This window comes from Heliconius melpomene, chromosome 20, assembly GCF_056956725.1.
Source record: "Heliconius melpomene rosina isolate 202511_hmr_F chromosome 20, ASM5695672v1, whole genome shotgun sequence".
NCBI lineage: Eukaryota > Metazoa > Arthropoda > Insecta > Lepidoptera > Nymphalidae > Heliconius > Heliconius melpomene.
This window is the reverse complement of record NC_140408.1, coordinates 9,105,093-9,129,058: the sequence shown is the minus strand read 5'-3', so window position 1 is coordinate 9,129,058 and position 23,966 is coordinate 9,105,093. Positions and strand designations below refer to the sequence as shown.

Below are 23,966 nucleotides of genomic sequence, written 5' to 3'. Positions count from 1 at the left end.
TATTAACGTTTTATAATTGTAATAAAAGTTAATCATTTGATTATAATGTTGTATAATACTTTGATGTTAACATTAATTATATCTAATTTGACAGAATTTCTATTTTTGCATCCGCCGAAATTTTAAATTACTGGTGAAAAATTATAGTATTTTAATCAAATTAAGATAATTACGTATATTTTTTATCGTAGGCGTTGTGACGCAGCCGCAGGGGTACAAGTTTGTGACTGTAAGCCTGACGGTTGTGAGTTCGATTTTCACTCGGCCGCGGAGAGTAGAAAATGGAAGAGTCTTGATGACAATGGACTTACCACTAAGTTCCCAATTCTGCTTACCCTGCTACATGCAGGATATATCATGAATCTAAAAAACAAAGCATATTTTTAGCCAGTTCGTGTAACATTGAAGGAGCATACTCGTATTGTTTTATATTACCCGTCACCTCGCTATCATATTTCTAGCACTTGCCGGATTAGGGCACACAGAATGCATAAGGTCTTCAGCTAAACAACAATTTGTAACAATCGTCTCATTGCAGTCCTGCGCTGCCTTGACCTAAATCGTGAGCGGCGCAGACGCGTGGTCGCGTGGTCGCGTGCGCACCGTTCATCAAGCTTGGGGGTATCAGATGCTGGGATTTGTAAATGTAAAGTTTAGTTATATGAGCCATTTTGTTTTATATTATGTGTTATTTTAATACTAAAATGTCGTTTTTTCTTATTATTACAAATTATTATCATCACATCAATCTGTCTAAATGTTTTTAATAATAATGTAAATAATAGAAAGTTTTTTAAACAACACAAAAAATAAATCGTGCTTCAAGTTCGTGCATACTCTAAGAAACCTTACAAACTTAACTTTTACAAAAGACAGGCAGTATCACGAAAACGTGAAGATTTTCCCTTTAATAAATTCAGTATTCATTTGATTGAAATTGTATTTCCCTTTTCCAATGTCTTCGCACGGAAAGCTTGTCAGCAAGCGCCTGCGATGCGCCCGCGCATATTTATCACCGGGAAGTGGGTACAGCGTGCGCCTGACATCACAATAGATCGTCTATTACTGCTTAGAAATAATCCGCCTTACCCACTTTCATGGGATATATGCATCTGATGTTTGACTTTGAAATTGAATGATATGAAATAAGATCTATAGATAGATATGTAATTGAGTAATTTTATAAATGTAGAAATTTCTTTCACAACCAAATTAATTAATAAACTTATTTAGGCATAATCCTATTTTATAGGATTACAATATCAGCTATTTCTCTTAGATATCAGTTTTTTGTGGAGTTTTCTATTTTATTATTTTTATTTAATTAATTGAACTGTTTTACTTGATGTGGTTAAAATTGGTCGTTTTAATTTTCTCAAATACATACAAATACCCGAATACAATAATAATAAAAAACAGCATACAATAATTACAATACTCTTAATTACTTCTAGCTTAACACGGGAAAAAACGTGAAGCTATTTTTTTACTTGTAGTTTACGTTATGCATTTGAGGCTCAATTTGTTTACATGTGTATTAACAACTATTTAAATAAACATGGCTAGACTTGTTTATTAAAATTTCAATTAGATTTAAATAACTGTTAATGGCGCCCACCTCAATACATCTTGAATGGATGAATATACAATTATGTAAATCCATAACCTACTGTGTTATCTTGCAACCTTTAGCTTCCATATGTTCTATCAGAATACATTAATTTTGTAGATAAGGCATATTACTCGACGCCGAGCTTGAGGGATCATTTAATGAAATTCATCTTATAGTAACGCTTAACGTAATTGTATCGTGTGGGCAACAGATCTTTATGGGTGATTTACTTTTATGAATATAATTTATTCTTACAATATTGAATTAATTTGAATTTTGAAATTGAAATAATTTGATATCATCAAACTTAAGTCCATTTTCTTTTACAATATATAAGTATAAACAGAAGATTTGTCCTCTGTTTAATTGAAAAAATGACAAATTTAAATTCTATGGTCTAAATAATAGTCATTTCAGGGTTTCGTCTTCCACCTTGGGAGTCATTAGACCAGTTAGCTGGCCTTCTGTGCTAATATAATAAAGCTGGAGGGTTTGTTTGGTTAAACTTGCTAATCTCAGGAAACTACTGGTTTGAATTACAAATTAACTTTTATTTTTATGGTCAATTTATCAAAGATGGCAATAGACTATGAACGGACTGAATATACGGTCATTCAGAATGTCCGTTTGTCTTACTCAACTCTTAGTTAATTATATTTGACCACAAAGGTGAAGCAGCAGGTTAAAGTCATTTGGACTATAAAAAACATTTAAAGAATTATCTTTATTTGACAATATTATAAAGTTGTTTGGATTGTAGAGTCCATACTTTTGAATTATGTCTCTCTCTCAAGTGCGTTCGAAATCATATACAATTATGTAAACAGTCGTAAAAGCCACGCGAGTCACAATAATTAACATGTTGGTATTGTGGCCACGCGTGACTCACGACCGGCTCCTGTGCGCCGCACAATTACTTTCAAACTATTTTTCATTTGATTCTTCAGACGCTGTTTAAATTATTATCAATTTATTAAGAGCTTAATGTATGGAGTATGACATATTTGAAAGTATGGGAAATATGTTTGAGATTAGTAGCTTTATTACTCTTACAAATAGTTTTATACTAAAGGAGAGACGAAGTTATTTGCCTTTTGTGTTTTCACCCTCATATTAACTTATATTTGATTAGGTCTCCTAAATTGTGTATACATATGTAGACTATTAATGTACATCGTTTCGAAATTTCTTTTTCTTTAATTTAATGAACACTAGTGTGTCTGTATGAAATACTTTTATTTGTCAAATACCTTAGTGGATGAGGACTAATAAAAGTCTAGAGCCACCCCGATCCGATCTGAAAGAGAAGAGTCTATTTAAAAATATTTAGTCTTGATTTTATTATTTAGCGCTAATTGATCAATAAAAAACTCCTCTCCACTAAATGAAATGTGTAAATTCGTTTGATTTACGCTAATCATATGAATGCAGAAAGCAACGGAATCGTTTCCGGCAGTGGTCATTGACATCATTATGTTTTCGTATCGTCTGAAATATTTGCAAATTATTACATATTTAGAATGTAAAATATATCAATAGGAATGCAGTCGCAACTAATAAGATCTAGACAGGTCCAACTAAATTAATATAAATTAAAAAATCTTGGCCAAAAAAATTAAATTTATAATTTAACCAGCAGCCCGCCCGCAGCTTCGCCTGCGTGAACTACGTTATTATTAATTTCTGTCTCCATGAGTACCTACATCCTATAAGTGACGTCCATGCAAAATTTGAGACTCGTAGCACTTGTAGTAACGAAGTTTTATACAAACTATCAACCCCCAAAACAACCCCTTAGGAGTAGAATATTGCAAATTCCCGTCTTAGCGAGCACCTACGTCCTATAAATAACTCCTATGCAAAATTTCAGGTTCCTAGCACATATAGTTTCTGAGATTTCGTGATGAGTGAGTGAGTAACCTTTCGATTTTATATATATAGATAAATATATAGACATGGATAGACATGAAAAAAAAAACACCTATGATTATAATAAAAAAATACAATGAATATATAACATGAATTGTAATCATATGTTACAAAACCAGTAATTACGCAAAATAAATATTGTGATAATAGCTGTGGTACCATTACCGGGGGTCCACTTAAAGTCAGCCTGAAAGAAAGCTCGATGATATACTGCGCTTGCGTAATAAAACTTTTTGTTATCCAACTGTGCTTCGACCAAATATCTCGAAAGTCCGATTGTATCAATAGTATGTCGTAATAGCTGTGCACTATCGTACCCGCTATCGGAACTAAATCGGACAGTATTCATATCGTATTTTATAAGCGAATGTGAAATTTAAGTGGCATTTTTAATTGTTAGTTAAATTACTTGCTTTATCGATATTGGTCTTCGGTTATTTATTTACATACTGATTTATTGTTTATACATACAAATTAAGAACATAATATACGTGGAAATAATAAATAGGTGGAAAAAAAAATATATATTTTTTATGGCAACAAAAACTCAAGATAAAGCTATTTATGCTAATTTCCTATCTACAAACATTTACGAGGCAAACAATTTCAAGTGAGCCCTTGCCAGTGAAACGCTTTAATCTTCTAACTTTCCTTAGATCACCTTTACAGAAACACTGTCTATTGTTTGCAGTGACTTGCACCCAGAATGCTCTCCTTTTACCATCGTCGAACATTTGCTTTACGTTATCTAAGTACATCAAACGGATCTTACTGTCTTTTATAGTGTTCGTAATACTTTAAATGCCATTATAATTTTTATAGTCCACGACTTAACTTTGAGTCTTGATTCAGCTTTATATCTTTGTTTGATTACAAATAGATTAATAGGTATTAATGTAACTAATCTACGCTTATATTTATACATCTTTAAAACATTTAAAATTTTCTTTACATAAAAAAATACAGTATTGTGGTAGTTTTTCTTCTTGCACAAATTTCTTAAATTATGTAGATTAGGCACAGCCTTCTTACCTAAGACCGAATCGATATTAGGTTTTTAAATTTTTGCAATACAAAAAGCAATATTAGTTTTAGAAGATAAAAAAAATTGTAACAGTCAATACTGGAAAAATTAGATGTTATCATCACGTTAAAAGTAGATTTTTATTTATAAACACGAATATTGACTTCCTGGCTGGCACCTTGATATCAGCGATAAAGTTGCCGCCTACTATTTACTCAAAAAAAAAAACGAAACATCAAAGAAAAAGCAAAAATTATATGCGTAACATTGTCTTTGTGTATAATTGTCGACATATGAAAATAAATATACTTTGTATTTTTGTAATGTGATTGCTGTTCCTGATATTAACTTTGATATCAACAGCCGCATAAAAGTAACGGGCACGATGAATGATAAAAATGACTATTAAAATAATCTTTACACAAAAAATGTAGGTAGGTAGGTAATTTCATAAAATATATATGTTTTGCAAAATTTATTTTAACAATAAATTTAATTTTGAAAACTCGTGTTGTTCGTGAAATATTTTCAGACGTTACTAATATTTTTATTGACCTTCATCATAAATTAAGATGTTTTCTGTCAACTAATTACTAATTTACGGTGTTTTCGCGAAATTGCTTTTTCATCAAACGTCTCACTTTTTTTACTGACTTCTTTCAATTATAATAATATGGGTATTGGCGCAACAGCACAGCATTTGACTGTGAACGACGATTGTGTCTTCTGAAATAAAATCTAAATGCTTACATTTCCTCGCTCTGGTAACAGGAGAGAACGCGGCGTCTAGTGACGCCACTCAATACCTAAGGCCTCGAAATAATAATTGGACGAAAAGTGGGAACGGCTTGCCCTAATATTAGGTTCCCTCTGTCTACCCTGTTATATGCGGAATATAGCCTGTAGCTATTATTAAAGGTGTTTCTGGCTAAAATATAAATTTACATAATAAAAAAAAACGTGTATTTAAGTACTTGATGATTTATGAAGGCATTCAAATAGTACCAATTGAATATCTAAAGCCAAACACAACATATCGTAGTCACGATGACAACAGGCAGGTAGGCAGTGTAGGCACTGTAATTGTCAATTTGCGAAATAACCACTAAACATAATTTGAAACGTATTTGTGGCAATATCGTGATTGTGTGCCCTTTAAGGTTCTCCTATGATAATCGAGGTCGGTGCATTCGTTCATTTATTTTTTAATTTGCTGCATTTTCATATGACTCATGGATATAAATATATATAGCTATATATTGTACATATATTTTTATCCGATAACAACACAATTTAATGGTAGTTAATAATTTTAACTGTCTTACCTATTTTTTTTCCATGCCTAAGTATAAATATTAATTATTTCCTTTTATTTGTTTCAGGTTCGTTCCACGATTGAGATTAATATCTTTACAGTACGATCGGTTTGTAGCTTTGTATTTTTTTTAATTTTGTGTAAAGTTGCTTAACACGTATAACATATTTTACCATTATATATTCTATTATATTTCAAATAGATAAACTTATTCTGAATTACTTTTGTGTTCTATGAACATTATCATTTTTAAAATAATATTTATCTACCTATAATTTACATTGGAAAGTAAAGTTTCAATCAATTCTATAAAACAGTTATTTTGTAGTAATTTTGTCTAACAAATATATCTCCCTAATAATTTCATTTACAGACAGGGATGAGTTACAATTTTATTATTTATGTAGATATAAATCATCACAAAACTAGATGTAAACAATCGATTTACGACGGTCAGTAAACTACATCACGCCGTGAGAATACTATACGTCTGTATATGTAAAAACTTAATAAATTATTATAAAGTTTTTAAGACAAATAAATGTTAATGACATTTTAATTGCTATTAGTAATAGAATTGTAAAAGAATATGAAAATCAAAATATGATTTTTTTTACAAGTTAAGATATCGTACTTTAGTCATCTAAATATAATCTTATAATGTTAAACAAGATGTTCCATCACTGCAATCGATGAATCACAGCAAAAGAATGACAGATGAAGTGACTGTTTGCACGGAGGCGCTAACTCTATAATACGATGCTAATGACTTAACGTGACATGTCGTCTTTATTAATTTTACACTCATTTACATGTTTATTTGAGGATATTATTACAGAAAATTGCATACACGATAACTATGGGCTTTTAAACTGAAAGGGCTGAAAAATTTTTTCTCCATCTCTTATGACTTTGAGAAAGAATATAATCTGGAGCATCTCAATATGTTCTTGGAACACAGTCCACACGTCCAGCTATCACAAATTACTAACGATTAACAAGCGCCTGTTTGTTGAAAACATTATTGTTAGCATAAATTTCTCAGAATCGTCTGTGAAATATCTTCTTTACCCGCTATGACGCTTGTAGCGATCTAATTGCGTGCTATTATCACAGCTTACATTATTTATACTGCTACGTCATCCGTACGAGCGAAAATACATCAAAACGTTGACAAATATAGTAAAACTGAGCAAACAACATTTATTTTTATATCTGTTTTATTATCTAAAAGCAAATCTTATTAGAAAGATTAAATGCATATATAATATAGAGGCACGCTAGTATTTTTTCTTTTTATTCTCGTTTTATCTAGTCTAGCAGAAAATGAAATTGACAGACATAATAGAATGGATATTTCATACCTTAAGAAACAAGTAGTTGTAACTATCGAGTACCTAGAATGACAGTGATAATTTCCTCGCTACATTACCACGTTGGTGGGACTGGTTGACTGGTTGGTACTATTACATTAAACGGTTAACCTTGAATTTCACCGTGAAATAGCTGCGATTTGATATGAAACGCATGATTTATGATAATCACGATGCCAGTGAAAGTGTTGATGCAACGCCTTTTCAATGCTGCCGTGATTGATGTGGTCTTTTTAAGCTCTTAAGTATTTTTCTACGATTCCATACTTTCTTACAGTACCACTGAATGGGTCGTTTGAGTGTCGCCGGTACGCTAATGATGTTTAGTAGTTCGTTCAACCTGTGATACAAAGAGTGTGCGTACCTACATCGTAATACGGCTATTATGACTGAGATTTTATATTTTATTTTTAAACTAAATGCCGGTTATAATGTTGTCGTTAAACGTAATTTTCGCAGATTTTTTGATCTACAAAGACTTATTAAAAGATTATTCTTGTCACATGTGTTTAATGATCTATAGAAAAAATTACACAAAAATATTTTATTATTATCACCCGTCGCAAGTACTGAGAATAAAACTATTCTGTTTGTACGGAAGCTTAAATAAAGCACAAAGCAAGCTTAAAGGTATTAATTAACAGTAATAAGTAATTCAAACAATGATTGTGCAACCGTTGTTGCTTCCCAACCGAGTCATCGTACTCTACCATAGGACACATGATGTAGCGTTTTTCTATACTTTTGTTTTTGTTTGTATTAAACAAACGTGTCCCGCTTGGAAAAAGTTATCTTGTCACGCTTTATTAACTTCCTTTAAATATTTATATGAATTTTGGTTTATGATGCTACTTATAAGCATCTCATCTGGTATAATAATTTATTTTGAGTTTTTATTTGTGTTTTGATTTACAAATACCATGTAAAAGTCCAAAGAGAATTTGATCTGCGTCTGCGTCTGACGATTATTAATTTTATGCTACTGAAAAACCTATCAAAATCTCATTAGTACAGAAAACCTACGCCAAGAACATTTTAGTAGCGCCAGCGTCTAATTTGTTTATTTCAATCAAGTTTTCAATATACCAGAAGTAAATTACCTTGCGTGTGAATCTGATTGTTATTTCATAGATTTTATCAATAACAAACCAACAATTAGTTTTAATAATACACTTCAAAAGTACATTCAAAACAACATTTTTAAATCGAATCTCATAAAATAGTATTTAGATTACACGCCTCCTTAGCAATAACGTTTAATTTCTTTCAACGCTAACTCGCCGTAATACTTCCGTTATACTCGTACGTGTTACGATACGGTGGAGCTATTCGCATTATCTTGTTATCTATGTAACGTACGAAGCGTTCAAATTGCTATTTGTTTGGAACCGTAACCGTTATATTACATTGTTTCCGGTTAAAATGATTTTATTCTTTGTTTAGTTACTTTGTTTTATTATTAGTGAAAGGAATTTTGAAATTTAGTTTAAATATTGAATTAACTTGTTTTAGCTTCACTTGTTTCTGGCATATATAGTAGTAGAAGTAGTAATCAGATAGAAGATATAATTAAGACATTCTGTGCATCACTCCCTTCGAAATCGAGACATTATGTGCATAGTGGCGCAACCTAATGATATATGTGCCTTTCCCAAGCCAAAGAGAGGAATCAAAAATTAGTATTTTTCACCGAATAGGGATCGAACCCAGAACCTTCGCAATTATAGTCAGTATGGATGTCGAATATGTAAGACTTAGTAATGTGTTTATTAATATTAATTAACAAGTTTGCTAGGATGATAATTATCATATAATGGTATAATTATAATTTTATTTGCATATAGAAAATGTCATCCAATTCAAGGCACTTAGAATAAAGTTCATCGAACACACGTGCATGTGGTGCACATATTTGTGAAAATGTTAGAACCATTTCCGCCATTTACTTGATTAAATTTCCGGATATTTTTAAAGAAATATAAACATTTTGTATAATAACGTAAAATGAATACAACTTTAGGCAAAGATCAAAAGATAATGATTAGTATTCAAATAAATTTAATCAAAATAGCTCTATAAAACTAATTTTGTTTAAAATTTTCATATAAATCGTGTGATTAACCAAATTAATGATAATGCGTACAAAACACTTCCGCGGTGCTTTCGTCCATTGCGGTTCAGCTCTGTTTCTCCACAATATGTTACTCTCCAAGCAAAAAAGATTGTTGATGCTTAGCAATTACCTGTTTATGGTCAACGAGGCCGTAAAACTGGGTGCATGACGATTACAATATTTACTATATACGAGTATATGCAACATATGCGTCGAAGGTGTTAATACTGCCTGTTTTAATGTATTTTATGCGTTTTCGAACAATTTACGAGGCATACCCTCATTATGTCATTACCTTCGATTTTACTTATCAGCATTATCGATGCGTGATCGGTTAGCTGGTTCGGTTTTATTCGTTCGATCCAGTAATCGATTTAATGAGTTCGAATACTTGGGTAATGCTGAATTTATAATTCTAGGGCGCTGCGGTTACCACCACTGGTGTTGAAGTGACGCTAATTAAGATACATTACATTTAATGACTTATAGATCTGATCTGATATCTGAAGGCCAGTCGTGGTGCAGACGCATGCTTCGTGTGACTGTAAACGCGACTGGTTGTGGTTTCAATCCCCACTTGAGGAAATGAAATATTTATTTAAATTTATATTTTAATTTGTTCCCTCTGGTGTTGAGGCAAAGCGCACAATGCCTTCAATGGAGAACGGAGTAACTTAACACTAAGTTCCCTCTGCCTAACCTGCTGTGTGTTCACTTCAAATATGTTTCGAAAGGCATTGTATATTAAATAAAATTAGGTTTTGTGAATACAATAATGATAGAAATAAATGATTTGTGTAGGCAAAAGATCTTTGTCTCTGAGATATGAGTTAGAAAATTTACCTTATACAGTGAACTTCATCTTCTCTTAGATCTTCTGAAGCTATTAGATAATAACTTAGCATTATATTTTTTATATAACAAACGTTTATGTAAAAAAATCTTCTATTGACCGGCGGAAGTTCCTCGTCATCCACAATACGACTAATGATATTACTCATAGTGTGATAAATAAAGCCAAAATAGTCACTGCCCCGATTTCTTTGTATATAAAGGGAAAAGGATGATTGATCTTTCAACTCAGAATACACACTATTATAAGAATCGTGTCAAAATGTAAGTTATTATGTAGTATTATAAAACTTATAATATTTTCAATGTCCATGGTATCTTTATATTATACTGGATTTTTTTAACAAGTAGCTTCATTTTCTTTCTTTTATTTATAAAAATTAACTTTAAAAAAAATCAAATACTGGCGTTTTATAACAAACGGAGAAGTAGTACAGGTATTTCTAATATAGGTGTTTGCAAAGTATATCAGGATTTAAATAATCTAAACACATCTAAGTCACAAAGCACTTAGCATGTGATTAGCGTCTCTAACAATATCGCCATTTACAACTCAGCACGTGGACCACACGTGATGTAATTCAATTGCATTTAGCCCGTCTTATATATACAAATGTATTTTAAATGAACACAATGCATAAGAAGTACTCAGTTACGTTCGTTTCATTCAGTTATTTTGTTTGTTTCATATAAATCCATGTCTAAGAACTGATTTATTCAATAGAAATGACGTAAGGAATATATAATGTGGTCTTAATTTAAACACCTACTTCATATAGGTTAATATTATGAAAACTATTATTGTGTAGTAATATTGAGAAATATTATGCCTTCAAGCATTCTGTACATTTTTAAGAAGCTGCCAAAGAATATGTAGTCATTACTCCTATAAAATTTAGTCGCTTAGTTCTCTACCAATAAATAATTTATCAAACTGCAGTTTTTGGCGCCATGTGTAATCAAAGACACGGGGAAACCACCTGTATCGAACGCACAACAATTATATTAATTCTTCAGATAGATATGACTACATACTAGTAATGGAGTTTGGCCTCCCATTACCAGTAATAATAAAAAATAAATTTTGCACTAGAGATTAGGAAGTTAATTTAATAAACTACGAATGTCAAATATTCTCACCTAACACGCTTTATATTCGATGGGAAGTGGGGAACGCAAGTGTCTTAACACTAGGTTTTTAGGTTCCTTCTCCCTACCCTGCTATATCATCATCTCATCTATTTTAAATAATAATTCTTTTAAGCAATATTATATCATAACATTTATCATTAATAATAATAATAATAATTCGTTGTGGTACTTTTAGATGATATGTATACGGCCATGGCGTCATCCTGCACGTGGTGCGAACAATCGGTGTGACGTAACCATTGAATCAGCGGCAAATGTTGTACTCATCAAATTCTTTGTTGACTGACTGTCAGTAACTAAGATTACTTCAAAACTTCTTCCATATGTAAAATCTAACAGTAAAAAATATCTTTTATGTCTTTATTATATAAATAGCTAGTATTTTTATGGACGTCGTGGCCTTGCAATGCCTTGAAATTTCGAAAGTGAGGAACAGAATGTCTTAACACTAGGTTCCCTCTGCGTACCCTGTTATATATGGTAGGTATTCAGTGTGAAACTTAAATAAAAACTCTATGAAAATGAACAGTTTATTTTATAGAATTTAAATTTCAATACCACCTACTACTAAAGGGGCAATGTACTTTGTAAAACATTTACTTTATCTTGAAAAAGTAATGGAAACGAGTGCTGCTGTATTTTGAAATCATAAAATATTACCTTCACATCGTCTTGGCAGAAAATGCCAGGAGTGCGGCCAACAGTCGATAAAATCAACCTTTCAACGTACTCTTGGCTCTTTAGATATGGATTTTTATAGTCGTACACCAATACGTTTTCTTTATTGGCTTTAAGACCCGAAGCTGTGTCTGAAGTATTTTATAGTACCTATAGTTTTTATGTAGATTGCAAATAGTTGCTCTGAATTATTATTTTTTCTTGTTATACTAGATATATTAAATTACTAGAGACCCGCTCGCGGCTTCGCCCGCTTGAACTACATACTATATACCACGTGATTACTGTATTACTTTTGTTTTTTAATAATAATATAATTTTAAAAATAATATCTATATTGGTAAGTAATTTTACAGCTAATTTAATAAAAAAGTTATTTATAATAATTTTGTGAAACAACATTTTTTAAAATTGTGTAACTTTTTATTTATATACCAAGTGAAATAAAACAAACATTAAATGTTAATGGAAGCTTGCCAAATGACGGTAGTGAAAATTGTAATTAAATCGGTTAAGCCGTTTCTGAGATTAGCGTGAACAAACGGACTGTATGAGGTATGTATGGTAAAATACAGACACCGATACCTTACTATTTTATTAAAAGTATAGATTTAGAGGATAGTTTTAGTATATAGTCTAATTAGATTTGTTTATTTTTTTTATTTATGTTTGTTGTAAGTATCAGTAAAAGCAGATACCTAAAATAACCATATATGTATATTGTATATAAATCAGATCAGGATTGTAATTTTCTTGTAATAAATAAATAAGACCTAGATAAAAATAGATAATAAATATTGACCTAAGGATGAATAGAAATAATAGTTCAATCAAAAAGCAAATTGCAATATGCAATCCGATACAATCAGATGCATTTGCAATATTGATTATCGCAACTCATACTTCCTGACGTTCTGCTCAGAAATATCTATTTGAGGACTTACTAGGAATCGACTTCCTTAGTTCAAAGTCATTGACATCTGCATACACTGGATTCAAAATAGTTTTGTGTTTTTGTGCAAAGTTATCGTTTTAGTTTACCATTTTTTGTAATATAATTGTACTTTTAAATTTAACTAATGTATAATAAAAAAGAAATATCGACGCACAAATTAATACAGTGGAAACTATTCTAATTAATCGTGATAGTTTTAGATTCAAAGTCGAAAATATTTTCACAGGTATGACACTTAAAGATATCCGTCACTTTAATGAGTGAGTCGAAATAAAAGTCAGGAATCATTTAATGGCTTACTTTAAGCTGCATTTGTTAATCATAATATATGAGAGTATATCAATGATGTCACTGCTTAACTGTTTCCAGCCAATTTTAGAGACATTGCGTGTAAAGTAGCGGAAAACTAGAGTGAAATAAAAATCCTCATTCCCTCGAGTAGAAATCGAACCGTCAGTCACGCTTACACACATCCGCTGGGCCACTGCGCCACAACGGCCTCAAAAGTGTGTATAAAATATATAAAATATATTATATAATACTCATAATAAAGAGATGTCCAAAAGTTGGTGGTAGGCGAGCTAAATATCAGCTTTCACTACAATTTTCATATCATTTATTCAAGAGCATTGCTGTGTGAAATTGCACGCTTGTTATGAAACTTCCTATTTAATGCAACCAAACCGTGCATCGCGTTTATTTATATTGTTTGACTTCCGCTCCTATAAATAATCTTCATGGGAAAACATGCTATCCTATTTTAAAACAAGAAAATATTAATGACCTCTTTTTTTATCAGAATGAAATTTGTTTAAAAAATTTACATGCATCGATAAATATGTATATTAAAATAAAATATTTTTTTAGTAAATATGTTTTACAACTAAATTAAGGCTTTTAATGATATAGCTTGAGGCGAGTCGTGGCGCAGAAGCACAAGCGTGTTACTGTACGCGACAAGTCGTGTCGGTTCTATTCCAATTGAAGAAATGAAATGAAATATTTAATATTTTCATTTCTTCGCTCTAATGTTGAGGTAAAGCACGGCGTTGAATTCTGTGACTTCTTCTGTGACACGCAATGCCTTCAGAATTCGGCGGAAATTGGGAATGGAAGTGTCTCAATGGGAACGGAGTATCGTAACACTAGGTCCCCCTCTGCCTACCCTGCTATGTACGGGAAAAAAATAGAATCTTGAAGTAACATTCTTATTACAGAATTCTTTCTATAAGTAAAAAATTATAATTTCTGGGCTCTTTCCGTCTGTCACGCCAGGTGTATGAGACGGTTACTGTAAATGATTAAGCGTTCAATAATATTGTGTCGTGTTTCAAGCATTAAAACGAGGCTCTTTCTCATCTCCCCTATAATTATTTGGTATATTAAAGAGAATTCGAACCTACCAATTACAGCCTACGAGCCATTAATGAAATAATACACTCGCTTCGGTTGTTTTTGTTTTAAAACATTGTTGTATAAATGATAAAATGAAAATTATCGACCGATTTTTTTAACCAATTTCGATTTATTTTATTGAAAATAATGTTTTTTTTTCAAATGTTGATTATGTATTCATTTCTTTAATATAAGTACTTAAGGCATTTTATGTTTAATATAGGTATTACATAAAAATATGTAACACACATTCTTATTTCGATTATAATATTTTGACGTCAACAACTCTACAAAATTTAAGAACGTTAGATAAATTCTTATAAAGTAAAGGAATACTTTTGATGTAGTTTCATCGAAAGTGAAACCGAATCCATAAAAAGATACGTAAAAACTTTAGACGAGGCAATTTTAAATTCGAAAAACGAGGTCGGTGCACTTTTTGCCAATTACAAATATATTTAGGCGTAACCATCGATTTTAACATGTTGGCCTTTCTTCAACATGTGCGAAAGTTTTTAATATGTTTAAATTATAATTTTATTTTAACATTTAGATATAATTTATGTATGTAGATCAAATAACAGATAAGTATGGTTATAATTATACGCAATTCGACTTGATGAATTAGCGGTATTTTTGCTTTAGATTTTTTTGAAATTATAGATCTATGTTTGTCAAACTGGTTAAAATCATAACTCGTATGTCCCAGCATAAAAAACAATTTACTGCGTCGAGACGCTGACTAATATCTCGAAGGCCAAAGACGATCCATTATTATTTATTGCCATATAAAATAAAGCTTTCCCTGTGTAATTACAACCCTATTATCTACACCTTTAAGATTATTTTATTTCTTTATGCCAATTGACATATCATTTAGGCCTTTTCTACAACAATGACTCAGAAGAGAATTACTGTGCATCTAAAAATAGATTGCGTGCAGTTGATGTATTTATTGCACAAAGTATTAAATTCTCCAATCAAAAGTTATAATATTATTAAAATAATGTACTTCTAACATCGATTATTTTTTTTAATTACAATATCCAGAATTTCTATAACAAACAAAGAAAACAACATATATTCATACATAATTATGAAATTCCTTTTCAGGAGATTCCATTTCCATTCAGTTTCTCTAGTTACGGCATCTGTCTGGGTTATGGCCGATGGTTGTTTACGAGCGTCTTAGTTTATTTTAAAGTAGACGAGCGCTGCAGTTTGTCCATCCGCAACTGCCGACTCAATGGAGAAAGACGAAGCGTTTGGTGTAATATCTAACGTGAGAGATCTGTTCATACGTTCTTATAAACATTAATATATTGGTATTTTAAATGATTATCATCAAAATTCCAGAACTGCAAAGTACTTCGAAAAGACCTCAAATTAATTAGAGTACTACAAAATGAATGGCCTTTACGTCCTCATCAGAATGTACACTTATACAGACACTCATATGCCCTATCGGAGACGAGGTCTTGAGATCATTGTTACGAGCGTTAGGACTCTCCACAACAAAAAGCTCGTCGTTGAAGTGCGCCCTTGAAAATTATACGAACCGTGAGTTCATATGTAGGTATTGCAATGTAGGGTTAGGGTTAGTAGGTAGAGGACCAAGTGTTCATTACTAATGGGGTGCAGTTTGGCAGGGTTGGGTTTAGTGTTCATTTTCTATTTGCACCCCACGCTTTTTTTTAAATTTCAATGGATATTTTCTCACTAATGGGCACCCAACTGAGCTCAATCTAATATGCCACCCGCTTCAATCTAAAGTATAGCGCCAATTCAAATTACTTACCCTCTATAGTACTTGTGCACCTACATCACTAAAAATATATTACATAGGAACTTCTATGAAGGAAAATTCTGTAGTGTACCTACAGAATTTTCCTTCATTCTAAATGGTAAGGTAAATTAAAAGACGCGAATCAACGAAGTATGTTTCTTTACATACACAGCTACTTGAAAAAATCGCAACAATTCTATTCAAAAAATCCTGTTCCCAACGAACTCCTGAGGCTGCACTGCAGTTGTAAAATGTTACAGCGCTATTTGTTAGCAACTCTTATTGTGTGTCCACATATTATAGTACAAATGGAACAGGAGAAAGGATGGTGATGTCGCTCCTCAGTTCTTTTATTTTTCGCTACAATGGAGCGCAGTTGTGTACTTTCTTTTTATTTTTTTTATAACTCCTGCATAGTTTTAAGGTTCTGGTGTGCTGTATTATTTTACTTGAACGCCTTAAGGTCTCGATCAGTATTCAGCGTTCGTGATGGAGCTATTTGCCCAGTTTCATATGAAACAGAAAGAGCATTAACACATTTCTATAAAATCCAGTCACGATTTAATGCTGTTCATGCAAGCACTTGACCCGCCCGAATAAAACTCGTAACCTCTCGCTTTATAGTCGAGCAGCGTAGTCTATAGATTATAGATTATATTCTATATAGCAGATATATATGAGTATAGTAAATTTTATTCTATTTTTTTAAACATTTTCTTTAATATATATATCATACTTTTAAGTTTTGTTTGTAATATTTTAGTGGCAATATATTTGCTATTATTTGCTCATGCGTGCTAAGCAGCAGTTTGTAATACTTGTTAGTAACAAGTTGTTACCTTTACACGCTTGTCTTGATGTTTGATTTATAATTTTTAGGCTGTATCCGTAAAATAAATTACATCACACTTCTATATCTATTGCAATCTAGCAATCCAGCGGTCGTTCACCCCAACCCTCTTGTCGATCCCCAACACCCTGTCGCATCAGAGAGGCTGCAGATAAACCTTGCACAAAGCGTCTCAAGCACCCTTTGGCGTTGCACCGTCTATTTTTAAAGTGGAAGATGTATTTTTCATAGCTGCATTTTAATTCAGCGGCAGACGGACGCACTCTGTAGTAGGGAACCGTAGGCTTTTTTATTCAAAGCCGGCGCGAACTTCGCGTGAAATATAGTTTGCACTGAGTTTTCATCATTAATTAGAGAATTTTTTCCCTCGTATTTTTTTCGCTAATGATTTTAATGACACTATAAACGTCAAAATCTGGCACAATAGCTTGGGCGCTCTATATTAATGTCATGGCAACTTATGTATATACAAGCTTCCGTTCTATTTACACACATACTACCTATCTACTAATGAATTCACTCCATACACCTCGAGATCGTAAGATATGCGTGTGCACGCCCGAGGCAACACCGAACGGAGCAAATGCATATAAGAATATCGACTGTACCAGAACAAACATAAGGACGTCGAAAACAGCAGATACAGTTGTTAAGACAGACTAAAATGAACATAAGTTGTTATAAAGAAAAGTAAATCTTATTCCTCTGTGATAAAAGTTATGTGGTGCTCGTTTTATCTCAAACGAGACGGTAGCGCCGGTCACGAGTACTTTATTGCAACGCCATTGATTGAGAATGGACTATGAGAGATTTGAGATAGACCAGCGTTGGATACAGTGACATTAATTGACAATATATTTTGTTCAATGGGAGTCTGGGTAATGTTTGTTATATATTGTTATACTTATTTGTTATAAAACCCTATTATTTTAGTAAATATCATTAAATCGCTGGTACTTTTTCTTCTTATCTTCCTATTCCATATTTCTCTAAGTCAGGGAAATATGTGTGAATTATTTATTCCGTAAAAAAAATTGAGGCGTGATGTTATATAGTGTTCCTACGTAACATTTTTGAAATAATTATTTTATAAACGTTTTTGTATAGTGTCTAGGGATGAAAATAGTGCAGGCAATGCAATGTGTATGGAGGCCGAATAATTGCTGCAATTTGCATGATGTGACGTCTACCCTATTCATACTGTACCTCGCTTTTAGTACGAACTAAGAAAAAAAGCGCTTTAGAAATTACACTCGTAAGCGTCGAACAAGGTTGTTCTGGTATTTTTCAGAGAAGCGAAACCTTATAAAGGAATAGTGACTAAGCATCCGTTATATCGCACAGATCGCATTTTCTTAAGAAATCCGCTTACAATTTACCATTTGTAACTTTCAAATAAGTCCTCAAGGAAATCCGATCTAGTGGGATACTTTGCAAATATTTAAATCGATGTTTACATTTATTTAATGTAAGTTATTTTGTTATCAAAACGACTCGTTCAGTAATTAACTACCAGTACTTTATATTGATATCTTATCCTATACTTTGACAGATTTAATTATCGAAATATTTGCAAACGTTAATATAAAGATCAAGCTGTTAATTAAATCACAAAAATGTTTATTGCATAATGAAACACTCGCAAAGCAATTTATATTATAATATAAGTTCATTAAACTAAAGTTAACGCACTAAAAATGGGTGTAAAATATAAAAATTGCATTCCACAAAAAAGTACATCAAGTAATAATTACGTAAAGGTTTTACAATAAAAACGATATTTTATAATTGGTATTATTGAAATATAAGAATTTAATTATTACAATGGAATGTGTGTTTATTTATGATATAACTCATTAACGAGTTATGTAAATACTTATAAATACAGTGCTATATTTATAATTGTACTTTTTATCTACATTTTTCTCTTTGATGATTGATCAATAGTATAAAATATAAGGCAATATGTGCTGCACGTTTTAGTTTCCGGTGCGCTGGCGCCGGCTACAGCGACGTCTTGTGGTTCCCACGACGAATGTTTCTTAAAATCACTACCTGAACAAAAATTATTCAATACGAATACTTCAATGTTTTAGGAATACGTATTGTTTCTTAAATACACTTAAATTACAGGCAAAACAATGGACAGTTTTTATTGTATTTCAATGACAATTTTTACGTCGCTTGACGTAATAATTAAAAAGATAATATATTAAATTTTGATCATTTAGACATATATTTCTTAATTTCATTTTTTTTGCTGTTTTCATGATATAGTTTAATGGAGAGAAAGTAATATCACTAATGTTGTAGATATTCTATAGATAGGTGATTTATACATGATACTACTATCGTACCTGCTGACATTAATCAACGTGAACGTAATTCAATTATCGAGATCTATCTATTGAATACTTTCTTCGTATCCTTTGATCGGGCAAGTGAAACAAGGTCGCGAGAAAGCGTCGCCGTTTCATATAGTTCGTTATCTATTTCAACCGAGACGTGACATCAATTTTTAAAACTAAATTATGTTGGTTTCTAATTCGAAAACATTATAAAAAATTATTTATTTAATAGCAAGTATTAGTGAACGAATATTATTCTAATTTAATAAATAGAGTTTCTAAATATTGGATATATGTTTTTTTAAATTTAAATAAACACTAGCCTTTATCGCTATCACCTAAGAACGTCAACAGCAGCGACCAATTTTAAATACGACAGTCGTAGGTTCACAGTCGGAGGATATATTCTCTTCTTTATCTATTTCCACTTCCTAATAAATTGAGTTCCACTTCTGGGTACTTTGCTATAGTGTGGAACTGAATGTAAAACCTAAAATGTGATATTTCAAAGTATTAACTAATTGTCATTCACTCAAGTCACCCAAAGATATAATTAATTATTTTTATACGTTTCTAAAAATGTATTATGTATGCTTTCGTAAGTGTGGAATAACACTTTAAAAATGTTAAAATTAATTATTTTTTGTCTATCGTAACATATCTATGATATCATTTAAATAATTACGGACGACTTGTTTCCAACTGTTCTATTAAGTATATTATATTAAATATAAACTTCATATTACTTATGTCTGCTTTTGTTTTCAGGTATGAGTTCCAAAATGAATGGCGATTGGTGAGAATAACCTTGACCAAGTAACATTAACCACTATTATTGTCTAGTGTTATTTTGTATGAGCTTTAGAAATATTTTTTAATTATACACCTTCCCATGAATTCCCGGGCAATTTATTAGTATCTATTGTTCGTTATATTGTAACTGTAAGGTTACTTAATTTTTTTTCAATTGGTTGCGGCTAACTCGCAATATTATTCATGTTGTATAAGACTTTATTTTAACACAAAATTTGACTTACTAATCTTACTGAAATACTCAATTTGAATGATTTATTGCTAAAATTATTAATAAATGATACGATTGTTTTTTATAAGAAAAACGCATGTTGCACGGTGTAAATCAGTAGAAACTTTTTAATATTATCATAAACCATGGACAAGTTTATATAACGGTGGCATAAACATTCGCACGCGCCTCTGCGTCTGCGCAGCACCCTATATTTATCCACTCAAGGGTTTCCTGCCTGAAATGTTTTATAATTTATACATATAAAATTTTTGTTTACACTTCTACACCCACGCCACGGGAGTGCAACGAACTCGTCTGTTATTTTTATGTATAGGTATATTTTCAGAAGTCCAAATGTCCAGATTAATTTTACTATACAAAAAATGTTTCAATATTACATTGATTTTGTACTAAATTGCTCGTATGATGCATGTATATATGTATTTCTTTTTTTCACATCTAATATTATTACACATCTGAAAAAATTAAAAAAAAATAAAAACACACCTTTAAAAGGAAATATTTAAGGAGTTTTATGTTCTATACTCTAAGTCCATAAGTATGGCGCTTCAGAAACTTAATCGAATAAGCAATATTTCATACTTTCCCCGCTATAATAATATATGATATATGGTAAAAGTTCGTGGTTTTCTCCTTAGTGAGTTATAAATATATTTTGTAGAGGAATACTGAGCAAGAGGACAAGTGACCTATAAGACTATTTAATGTTACGTTCAAAGATGATTGAATAACTTATATTTCTCATACAATATCAACCAGATACAATAGGTATATTTCATACAATACGTACCAACCTCAGCAGATCTGATAGTGAAATGAACTTTATATAACTAAAGTATTTTCAAAATATAGTATTTAGTCACAATATGAATCAACGTTAATTACAAAACGTGTTGAAAGCGTGAGAAACGTAATTATTAGGATGATTCCAAAATCATCTGTTTCCTATTTCACGCAACGATATTGCGGCCGCACGCCACGCGGCCGGCGTTGCTTCATGTTTCAATTCAATTGTCCTCTCAGACACTAAATCACTGTAATCACATTTATGCAAGTACGTTTTAAAAATGTTTCCTAATTTTTACTTTGTTATATATTGTGAACTAATGAAATAATATTTATCAAAATTTTTACATAATATATGTTATATTTATTTGATGTAATTTACTTTGGTTAGATATATATTAAAACGCTTCGGGAAATTTTCAATCAGCCTAAAAAAGGAGATTCATCAGTTATTAATATGTACAGTGTGATTTAGTTGAAATTGGATAATTTTTGAGAAATTTAGCTTAGTGCATGCTTGTGTTTGTCCACGAATTACTCAGAATCTAAAAGACATATCGAGATGATCTTTCTTTATTTAAATAAGTTATATTCCAATTTAGGGAACAGTCCAACTTCATCAGAATCAATTTTTGTATCATAGTGTGAAGATAACTTATAGCTGTAACATATGTATTTACGTAACATGTTTATAAAATGAACGTTTGTTCTGTTTACCTTTTTGCACATTTATTTGCTACTTCACACCATACGTAACTGTTAATGTGCTACACCTTTAAATTCTTGCCAACTTTAGTAATCCTAAAGGCAATAAGCTTTATTGGAAATGCTCAAATGTTTTTATTTGTTAGTGTTACCACTTTATTTTTATGTTAGCTTCTCCTTCTAATATATTTGTAATTATACGAATTTCTTACAAAAAGATTATAGAAGATATTAGGATAAATCTTTGAACCAAATTTATATTACCAATTAGATATTAAATTATTGGGGAATGTTTACAAGTAAAATACTTTTCATAATTTAATAACAGAGTTTAACTTTGTAACGTTGACCTCAGTTTCGCTTCACTAAAGAAGTTATTGGGCATAGAATTTCTCTGCCAACGCTACAAAATGTGACAGTTATGTTACAGAAAATTAAAGGAGGTTACCTTTTAATATAGGACTTATTTTCAAAAATTATAAAAAGAATAAAAATTTTAATATAATTTAAACAAAATTATATTTACTGATACGACATTTTTAATGAACCAATCCACATATCTATCACTACACTAAAACCAACTATTATGCAATGACGTAAGAGTCAATCATGTGTTACAGCTTAGAACACGCCTTAAACATATAAAAAGATCTGCAAAAAACGAAGGACATATAGAAAACACCATTAAAATTGATGAGTTTTTTTCGTCGATTCCATTAGCATTCTCTGTCGAATAGATAAATGTGGACGATGAATCATGGAGATGTGTCAATGAACTCGCTACAATAGTTTTACGACGTACTCCTCATTCAATTTTTTATTGTATACCGAAGTAGTAATTTGATTTGTCTCGATAGTATGAGTGTTTGTTGGACGTGTTAACACTGTTCTGAGGAGCTACAAGAGAAAATACCTCGCTTTAAAGAACCTAACAGCTAATAGTGTTAATACGTAAGTTACTTACTGTGATTTGTGATGTACATGATGTATTTGGATTGCCTTCTTCACGTTCAGGTACAATCTTTGCTTCATACATATCTGTGCTTGAAAATATACTATACTTTAAGTAAATAAACGTTTATTGCTATTACTTAATAATTGTAAATTGCCATCGTAAAAGATATTCATCGGTTTCATTTATTCTGTCCGATTTCGTCCAACAATCATAGTTATCTGACAGCGGTGATCGAATTATCATAAATCGATCTAATTTATATAACTAGTCAGATTTATCTGAAAGTTTATCATTTAAGTATTTCCAAATGTAGCAAAACTTAAGCCAATTAGGTTGCCGTATAAGTTATTCATATTCTTATAATTGGACTGGTTTGATATATATTACATTTAATTTTTAACGCTTGATGATTGCAATTACGTTTTAATATTTAATACTATGCAAATAAACAACCAATTTGCAGACAACCTCTTAATTTTTGTCTCACGAAGTTTCCGTTATCAGATAATTCATGTAGTTCTGCTCTAAATTCTTGCTTATTCTATTAATTGCATAGCGTGCGTGAAAAGCGACTAATTATTCAGTGATTCGACACGTTCACGGTGATTTTGCTAGAACACTTACAATATCTTGCAGTTCGAGCGAAAACGTGTAAACAAATTGAAATCATAGATTTATGATCTATTAAAATTTACGACCAATATCTATACTTTTAGAGCGGCGTGTTCGCAGTAGCGATCGTTGCAGAACGTTGTATTATAACTTTATCAATATTGATGTTATCCTTGTCAAGTGGTTATATATTACACACAATGAGTGTTTTATATCTCTTAAGTTAGTATTTCATGCTATATTTATTTTTTATTATTTATTTTAATACGTTATAAATATACAGGAGTTAACTTACTTACATAAAATTATATTCATTAACATTTACTACTTCAACCAGACAAAATAACTCATAAACTTAAGCATATTTTAGTAATTTGTGCAGTACTATAACATTTGTAACATATAGAAACTTCTTTACGGCTATTAATCGGAAATTGTCGAGCCGTGTACGGCAACACTGACGTCCCACTTTCCTGTG

The 23,966-nt window shown here is 31.3% G+C and overlaps 1 protein-coding gene across 12 annotated transcripts in view; it reads left to right on the top strand.

Moving 5' to 3' along the window:
* LOC146527863 (rho GTPase-activating protein 23-like) overlaps positions 1 to 23,966 on the top strand; it is a 257,849-nt gene that overhangs the window by 141,536 nt on the left and 92,347 nt on the right. The gene's annotated exons all lie outside the window — the stretch shown is intronic.